The sequence below is a fragment of the Myxocyprinus asiaticus genome, chromosome 28 (genome assembly GCF_019703515.2).
Source record: "Myxocyprinus asiaticus isolate MX2 ecotype Aquarium Trade chromosome 28, UBuf_Myxa_2, whole genome shotgun sequence".
NCBI classification, from domain to species: domain Eukaryota; kingdom Metazoa; phylum Chordata; class Actinopteri; order Cypriniformes; family Catostomidae; genus Myxocyprinus; species Myxocyprinus asiaticus.
This window is the reverse complement of record NC_059371.1, coordinates 30,510,346-30,520,205: the sequence shown is the minus strand read 5'-3', so window position 1 is coordinate 30,520,205 and position 9,860 is coordinate 30,510,346. Positions and strand designations below refer to the sequence as shown.

At 36.4% G+C, this 9,860-nt stretch overlaps 1 long non-coding RNA gene across 1 annotated transcript; it reads right to left on the bottom strand.

The window, feature by feature from the left end:
- Positions 1-687: 687 nt before the first annotated feature.
- LOC127418701 (uncharacterized) lies at positions 688-4,268 on the bottom strand. The gene is made up of 3 exons (XR_007893532.1): positions 3,177-4,268; positions 2,267-2,571; positions 688-1,787 (listed from the first exon to the last, which is right to left on the bottom strand). It is a non-coding gene; the product is annotated as an uncharacterized LOC127418701 (long non-coding RNA).
- Positions 4,269-9,860: the final 5,592 nt, after the last annotated feature.

The following is a 9,860-nucleotide window of genomic DNA, read 5'->3' as shown; positions in this document are numbered from 1 at the left end:
CTTGTGGTCTTTTACTCACACTAAGCTAATGTATGGCTTCAGAAGACTTGGAGTATGGCGCACAAGTTTTTGAATCACTTTTATGATACTGCTTTTTTTTTTTTTTTTTTTTTTGATTGACAGCCCTATTTGTCATTTTATTTGTGAAAATTCCAGAAAATGTCAAGCCTTCAGGCAATTAGCCTAATAAGCGAATAAATATGCTGTTTTCTAATTTTTCTACTTTCAATATTTAATCGAAAAACGAATGAACGCAACGTACATGAACCAAAACAACTCCGTTGCGTTTCATTCGTTTTTTTATTTAATATTGAAAGCAGAAAAACGTGAAAACAGCACATTTATTCATTTATTAGGCTAATTGCCTAAAGGCTTGACATTTTCTGGAATTTTCCAAGCTGCTTAAAGGCACAGGTAACTTAGTTTTTGACGTCAGCTTGATTTGCATATTTGACCTGTTTTTTGATGTCAATGTTGATGTCTTTTCAACATCAATTGCCCACTGGGATGAATCAAACTCTCAGGGACTTTGTGAGCTCTGGTGTACGTCATGTTCCATCAGAAACCTGGGCATGTTAATTGACTTTCATGCATTCGTGCTTCTTTTCTGCAGTTCTATCCACTGGACCAGACAGCTCATTTCTGCATAACAGGAGCACAGGGACTCCCTTCAGCCTGTTAGGATTAAGTCATTGTGAATTATAAACACTGGACAGATGCACAACAGAAGCATCACCGCATACAAACCACAGAACATCAGCCACAGTTCTCTCCGCCCTTCCCCACTTCCTTATTATAGTCAAGGGAAGCTTGATGCTCTTCACCAAGTGGTGAAAAACATACATACACAATCCTAGAAACAAAACTCCAGTGTGTTTTGAGTGTACGGATGCTATATGAATTAAGATTATTATTTTGGATCCACAATTGCGAATTTAGGAGTATTTCTATAGAATATTACACATACAGTATATTGATGTAATATTTTTCATATTTAATATTTTATTTTATTTGTATTTTATATTTTTATATTATAATAATAACATTTATGTATAATAATTTATATAATGAATGTGATTTTAATGTGCTGTTAATTTGGCCATTAAGTTTAAAGCCATTAAGTGTGTTATTATACTTGTTTCACAATCTGTCCCTGTCTTGCACATCACAAGTGTAAAAGTGTAAAAAAAAGAAATATTTTAATATCAATTCATTTTTTTAGTGGATCAGTGAAAACTGTCCATTTCAATTAATCATTTAAAAACTGTGATTCAATTATTCATTTGCATCACCACTCCAAACATTTCCAGTCCCTGCATGGCATTTTACATGTACCAAGGTATTTTAGTAAAACATACTGTATGTAGGTAAATGTTGCAGTTTTAGTGATTATTGATTAGTGGTGACTATATTTAACCACATTTGTACTCCTGTATTAAAGGGATAGTTCACCCAAAAATGAAAATTCTCACATAATTTACTTAACCTGCCATCCCAGATGTGTATTACTTAATTTCATCTGCTGAACTTAAATGAAGATTTTTAGAAGAATATTTCAGCTCTGTAGGTCCATACAAGTCAAGTGAATGGGTGCCAAAAGTTGGAAGCTCCAAAATCCACATAAGGGCAACATAAAAGTACTCCAGACGACTCTGGTGGTTAAATCCATATCTTCTGAAGTGATATGATAGGTGTGGGTGAGAAACAGATCAATATTTAAGTCCTTTTTCATTCACTTTCTCCTTCTTCTGTTTTTGGTGATTTGCAGTCTTCCTGCATATCGCCCCCTATTGGGCAGGGAGGAGAATAAATGACAAAAAATTACTTAAATATTGATCTGTTTCTCACCCATGCCTATCAAATTGTGTCTGAACAAATGGATTTAACCACTGGAGTAATATGGATTATTTTATGCTCTCTTTATGTGGATTTTGGAGCTTTAAAATTTTGCAATTCACCCATTCACTTGAGTTGTATGGACCTACAGAGCTGAAATATCCTTCTTCATTTGTGTTCTGCAGAAGACAGAAAGTCATACACATCTGGGATGCCAGGAGGGTGAGTAAATGATGAGAGAATTTAAATTTTTGGGTGAACTATCCCTTTAAACTTTTTGATTGAAATGTCTTTTTGGTCAAAAAGTTGGTTCCTCTCATTGATAAAAATCATCCAATATAGAAAAAATACATAAATACTAAGGTAATACATTGATATATATACACAGTATTTTTTATTTTATTTTATTTTATCTGATTGAGCATAGTACCTGAATCTTCAGCAGTCCATGTGGAACTCTTCTGCCTTCACAGTGGAATGCTTGTTATATTGTGGCAGTTTGTGTAAACCATCCCCCTGCTTGCCCCCAATGACTGAAAAATAAACAAGGTCATGGTAGGTCAAGTGGCCCTGACCATTCCCCACTGCCCCCTGTTCATCATGATGCCTGGACGGTGCCCAAGCCATGGCCCAAGGGCACAGAAATGGGTTGTTTGGGATCTTGAGGAGGCTTTGGTGAAGGAATGTTCTCAGAACCTTTCTAAAGTTCTCTGCTGTGTTCTCACAGGCGTGGCTCTGGAAAGGAGAAGGCAGAACACACTCACTATGAGGCAATCGCTATTGAAAACCCCCTGAGACTCAGAAGGAAAGGGAGGAGGAAGAAAAAGATTATTAGCCTTCTCAATGGTAATCTAAAACAGGTGTTTGAATGTGCTTGTGTGTGCATTTGTGTCAGAATGTTTATGTTGTGTTTGTGTTTAAGAACGTGCCTCAATGCTAATGTATTTCTTAGTGTTTCATTGACTTTGGGATTTATGTTATGTAAACCAAAATGACAGAATAATAAAGCTACGGCACATTCCACAAACAGGAAATGACAGTGTGGAGGTGAGGGCGTGGTCAAGCGCCCGTCTGGAGAGAGAGAAAGCGGTAAGGAGTTCCACCTGAGATGAATTGCTACTAATTACCGTTTCTGTGTCCGCAGTGAGATATGGGGGAGATAAAAGATGACCCAGTCCACAGAGAGAGCAGAGAGAGTTGCACACCAAAGACGGGGTTTCATAGAGTGTTGTGCTGAAAAGCTGACCTGTCTTACCTTTTATGCTGCAAAGCAGACTTTTGGTTTTGAGTGTGAAGCTGAAAAGCAATTTCTATTATTTTGTTAATAAACTCTGACTCACGTGGACTGTGGAAACAGCTCCCGCTTCCTCCTTATTCATCGTATAAAGAACCTTTTAACAGACAGGAAACAGAAAACATCACAAACAGGAAATTTGTCATTTTTATCTCTCCAGCAAGTTTCTTAAAGGAATGTTCCAGGTTAAGCTCTATATGCAGTGTCTATGCCATGTTGTTGATAACCACAGAAAATAATTTAAACTTGTGCTTCGGTTTGGGACGAGCACAAGTTCATGTACTAGAGTACTCGGAAGTGACAGCAAGAATCTGTCATGAAAACACAGTAATTGCGTGACTTCACATTTTTCAAAACATTTCAGACTGATTAAAATCCAGTAATAACCATACATAAATGTACAAAAACATAATTTTTCATTTTGTGATTGGTTAAGCCATTTTTTTTGGCAGTACCTTGCGGTCCGATTTGTCACATCCATTTGTGTCAATGCTTTATGTTGCCTCATTCATTCCGGGGCAGCAAGAATCTATTTGTAGAGTATTAAGGACATTCACACAGGACACTTTCTTCCTTATATAAAACATTTAGACAAAGTGCAACTGAATAGAACAGAATGCAGGAGCCTCGTTGTCTTTTTTTCTTTTTTTTTTTTTTAAAGAGTTGAACTATTTATAACTTGACATGCTGTCTTAAAAACACAACGCTCATGCCGCAAGACACTGAAAAAAAAACCTGCGAGATACAACAGACAAATTAAAAAATGTAAATTAAAATACACCACTGCCAAACCCTCCATCTCTAAGTATTCAGTTGATTTATCTGTCGATTGCTTGAGTAGATAAAATGACCAAAAGGCATAACAATATAACCATATGACAGTTATGCTCTTTCAATGGAAGTCTATAGGGGAGCCATCCAACAACTGCATTACAAAACCACAGCCCCAGGAAATTATTTACAAGTTTGTTCCTCTCATTTAGATCATAGATGTTAAATCCAAGAGACTTATTGACCATTTGTAACAGCAGTTCTCTGTATGTTCTTTGCACACTGCAGAATAGCTCAGTGGACATGTGTTTAATATGTGGAGTTTTGGCTGTGCTGTCAGACTCTCCTCACACTGTACTGTTAGTTTTCTTTCTCCACCCACCCTCAACCCACTACTGCTGTCCAGAAACCGGAGAGCCCAGGTGGATGTTGTGTGCTCACATCAAGAGAGGTCTATCAATCATTTTATACCCGCTCCTCCAAAAAGAGAGAGAATGCAATGAACTGTAGAGTTTGTGGGTGTGCACTCTGAGAGAGATTGTATATGTTTCATTGTGTGTGAAGTAATGGTGTTTCTTCAACTATGAGCACTTTTGGCCTGGTAGATTAAACTCCTTAAACACTTTTCAAACTCACTAGAGTATTTAGTTTTATTCAAAAATAATAAAAAATAATATATATATATATATATATATATATATATATATATATTTTTTTATTATTATAATTTTTTTGTCATTTGTGATTTTGTCATTTTGGTACGACTGCGTTTTAGTGCCGCGTTAAAACAAATCTATGATTTCGAGAATAAAGTTGTAATATTTCAAGAATAAATTCATTGTATTATGAGAATAAAGTCATAATGTTTTGAGAATAATCTCACCCTGTTGCTTTCCTAACTATTCTCAAAATATTACAATTTTATTCTCATAATGCTACAACTTTATTCTCGTAATTTTGACTTTATTTTCAAAATATTACACTTTATTCTCGAAATCTTCCGTTTTTTAATGTATTAATTTTTTTACGAGGCACTAAAACGCCATCGTATTTTGGAAATGATTCCACTACCATTTTTAATTTTTTGGAATACAGTGGCAAACAACCTTGTTTTGATGAAGTTCAGTTCATACCTTGCATTTTACAAGTATTATGTGGAGCCTAAATATGCACAATTAAATAATATATTCACAGTTTTTGCATAATTTATTACAGCGTGATTGGTAATGATGCAAAAACAATATTCTGTTTACAAGTGATATTTACCTTTTTGTTTGTTTTTTACATTTATTTTATTTTTTTGGTCTTTTTTTTATAACTTGTTTAAATATTAACCTGGTCTCATAGAATCACGTCATGGTACCTACATTTTTGCTAAATTATTTTTACATGGCTCATTTTACATATAGCGGCAGTGAGATGAACACTAGAAGCGCTACAACAACAATGACTTTTATTCCCTTTCACACACAAGTAAAATGGCAGATTATCAGTTTATAAACACCTACTTTTCACCCTGTTCATCACACAATGCTGTCTTATGACATAAAAACACTTTAAATATAGCCCATAACTTGTAAGGCCATACATTTTAAAGTTTGCATTGCATAACCAACTACATTAACAAGCTTGTTGGAACTTGATCAAGTTAATAGACATGGTCAACTGATAGAGTGTTGCACTTGCAATGCAAAGCACCATGGAACGAGTCCTGCAGATCACACGAGTCGACACGTGAATTGAAAGAGTCATAGAAGCTCCACGAAATGACACAACTGCATTAGCAATTGCGTTTTTCATGTCACTTAGCTTTTTTGAGACTTTTAGTTAGGTTCAGGTTTAAGGTTTTGGGCATGTAGGTTTTGTTGATTTAGAACTTGGGAGAGCATTCAGCTTAAAAACCTCACCTGTTTGGGAGAAAAGTCTTGGCCTGAGACAAGGAAAAACCTAATCTATACATAAAAAGCATTTTAAAAAGAAGCAAAAATAAATGATGAAAGAATGGTAATAACAAAAAGAAAAAGTTAAAAACCATCAGAAATCTGTTAATATAATCAACCCTGTGGACATAGAGGTGGGTAGTCAAAAATTGTACTCAAGTAAAAGTACAATTACTTAAAACAAATTACTCAAGTACAAGTAAAAGTACTAACATTAATAATTACTTGAGTAAAAGTAAGATAGTATCCAATTAAAAGAGTACTCAAGTAGTGAGTAACTCGTTACTTTCACAGATGACATAATGGGTGTTAACTCCCCTATATTCCATTACATAATACACATTTAACATGTATTACAGAATTATTATTATTATTATTATTATTATTATTTTAATTATTTTCTCCCCTTTTCCTCCCAATTTGGAATGCCCAATTCCCAATGCGATCTAAGTCCTTGTGGTGGCGTAGTGACTTGCCTCAATCCGGGTGGCGGAGATGAATCTCAGTTGCCTCTGCGTCTGAGACTGTCAATCCACACATCTTATCACGTGGCTTGTTGTGCGTGTTGCCACGGAGATATAGCACGTGTGGAGGCTTCACGCCATCCACCGCGGCATCCACGCACAACTCACCACGCGCCCCACCTAGAGCGAGAACCACATTATAGTAACCACGGGGAGGTTACCACATGTGACTCTACCCTTCCCAATACCAGGCCAATTAGGTTGTTTAGAAGACCTGGCTGGAGTCACTCAGCACGCCCTGGGATTCGAACTCGCGAACTACTCAGGCCCCATTATTATTATTATTATTATTAATGGAAATTCTGTCATCATTCACCATCATGTTGTTCCAAACCCGTATGACTTTCTTTCTTCCATGCAACACAATAAGGAGATATTAGACATAATGTTTGCCTGAGTCACTAATGTGTTTTTTTCTCCATATTTTGAAAGTGAATGGTGACCGAGAATGTCAGTCTCTAACATTCTGTCTAACATCTTTTGTGTTCCACAGAATACAGGTCACACGGGTTTGTAACAACATGAGAGTTTGGAAATGATGTCCGAATTTTAAATTATGGCTGAGCTATAACTTTAAAGGGATCGTTCACCCAAAAATGAAAATTCTCTCATCATTTATCAGTAATTGATGAGAGAATTTTCATTTTTGGGTGAAATATCCCTTTAAGGGATTTTGTCAGATCTGGATAAATTTGTCTATAAGAAGAGAGGTTTGGAAACCTTTCTTGTAATTATTACAGTGAAAACGTGAAAATGTCCCACAGGGACACTATATATAATGCTGAAATATAAATCATAGCAAGATCATGCTTTATTAATACCTACTTTTGTTATTTCATAGCTTTTAAAGTCCTGCGTGGATTCTTATTTCAGTGTAGTTACAGTTTTCAGTGTCGTAAGTATTTAGACCATTAGTTCTGTACAGCAGTACTGCGTAGGGCACCAACCCTGGTCACAGAACACTCGCTGTGTCTGAAATTGCCCCCTATCCACTATATATTGCACTATTTCGGGTGTCCGCCATTTTGCAGAAGTGTCTGAATTCTGAGTGAGCCACTCGTTCCATACTTTTGTTCACTCATTCTAACCCACAATGCACTCTAATATCGAGTGTACATTTGATGTACACTCGACAACGGTTAATTGCCCATAATCCACCGCGGGAAAGACGTACGAGCTGGGAGTTTACTGTTTCCTTCACTCCTGCAAAGTTTTATTTCATGCTGAATGTATTAAATAACCTTTTGACAAATTATTACTTGATTAAAATAACATAATAACATAGAGAGGCAAAACATACAGATACATTTTAAAATGTACTCTTTATTTATATTTATACATAATTTTGCCATTAAGATGAAGAATTCTTTATTTACTAAATAATTCACTGAGTTGATATTATTTTAACTTAGGAGACTGCACACAGTGGAAATGATAATTCTGTGGATGATTTAAATATTCAGTTATAACATGTATTTTATAATAACTTTGGTGCTGTTTATGGTCGGATGAGAAATGCTACCCAGCTTGAATTGGAGTTTAAAGATACTAAAGTATAAAAAATAAATACAATAAAGTACATTTGATAAAATGTGTTTACTCTTTATATTAACATATATATTAAAAATGACAAACAGAATGAAAATTCATTATATTAATATATTATTTAATAAGAATAACAAGTAAGGTCCAAATATTTTAAAAGTTCATATGTGACGTTGTTTCTGCGACAGCCCCAGAGCTCCGACGCTCGGTGTATACGTCAGCGTCCGAATTCACTCACTCATTTCGTTCACTAACTGCTGAGATATAGTGCACTAACTGCCATTCACTATATGGGAAAGAGTGAATGAGTGAATGATTTCAGACACAGCCACTCTCTTCGCCATACGATCGCCTCGTGCCCGCACATCTCTCACACGCCTCGCACCCCTCGCTGTTCACGTGTGGAAATGCTGTCTGTTCGCGCTCCAGCTGTTAATCACACGAACGGCAGAGCAAAAGGCATTTACACTTAACTTGGATGTTTACATGGATTTATACAGTTAATCCGCCCGAATTAGCTGCGATAGTTTCTAGTAAATGCGTATATACCGCTCATGACATGCGGGACGCGGGACAAAGCGCATTGATATATTGCTGCACTGATTTAAAAATGTACACTTAAAATCTGATGTCATAAGAGCCCAGTTACAGAATCATGCTGAAAATGACCATCACATTACACAGAAAAGCCTGTGTTATCATGAGAGCCACAACTTACTTCAACATGATCCTTAAATTGAAGTTGAGATTTTAATCTTGAAATATCCACTTGTCTTGGTGTTAAATGAAGGCATTGCATGACAAAACTATTCTTTTTTCACTGCGAGGAGCGAAGAAAGTGTTTTTGTCACTTTGTTAGAAGAGCATGGTGCTGCAGCAGTGATGGACTCGACTTGAGTGACACTCTGTGACAGTGCGCAGCTGTGTGAACTTCCACTGTCATAAAAGTCCCATTCAATAATCTCTCAATAAATTACACATTAACTAAAATTAAACCCAGTAATGTAATGACAGGAACGCCGCCCATTGTAAAGAAGTAAAAGTAATTTTTTTCATTAGAAATTTACTTGAGTGAGAGTAAAATGTACCCACATTTAAACCTACTCTAAAATATGTTTTTTTCCAAACAGTTACTCAAGTAAATGTAACAGATTAAATGTAGCACATTACTACCCACCTAGCACATTACTACCCACCTCTGGACATAGAGAGAGCCTGTAGTTAATGAAACACCCGTATGTTTCTTCACTGTGAGGTCAGAAAGGGGCTACAGTGAGGGGTTCACACACACCGCACCTCCAAAAGGGAGGGAAACTAAAATCAGTCTTTTGGGATGGGAACACATGTTCTCTGCTTTCCCCCATCTGGTTGAAATGTTTGACAAGTAATTTTGCTAGCAGTCCCCAAGAACACACAAAGCCGCTCACACTACACTGTTTCCAGATGTTCGTCGGCACAGGGCCAAGACACAGATACATGTGAACGATTCCCGCCCAGTCACACCGAGGAGAAATGAAAGTTTGTCAAGAGGAACTGGGATTGCATGAGTGTCTGTGTAAGGGTGTGCATGTGTTTATATGCAGTGATATATCTGCGTGCCGGCTTGTCTATATCATACCATCCCTCTATTCCATGTGTGTATTGGTATTTTTGGAGGATTAAAGGGATAGTTCATCATCTACTCACTCTCATATTGTTCCAAACCCATTTGACTTTCTATTCTCTACGGAACACTAAAGGGAACCATTCACTTTTATTGTATGGGAAAAAAAAGATGCTAACATTTTGCTTAACATCTCCTTTTGTGTTCCAATGTCAAACAGGCTTGGAACAACATGAGGGTGAGTAAATATTGACAAAAAGTTGTCTTTCAAATTTTTGGGTGAACTATCCCTTTAAGGGGTAAAGATGACTCACTGTATTACACATTAGTCCAGGGACACACAAATC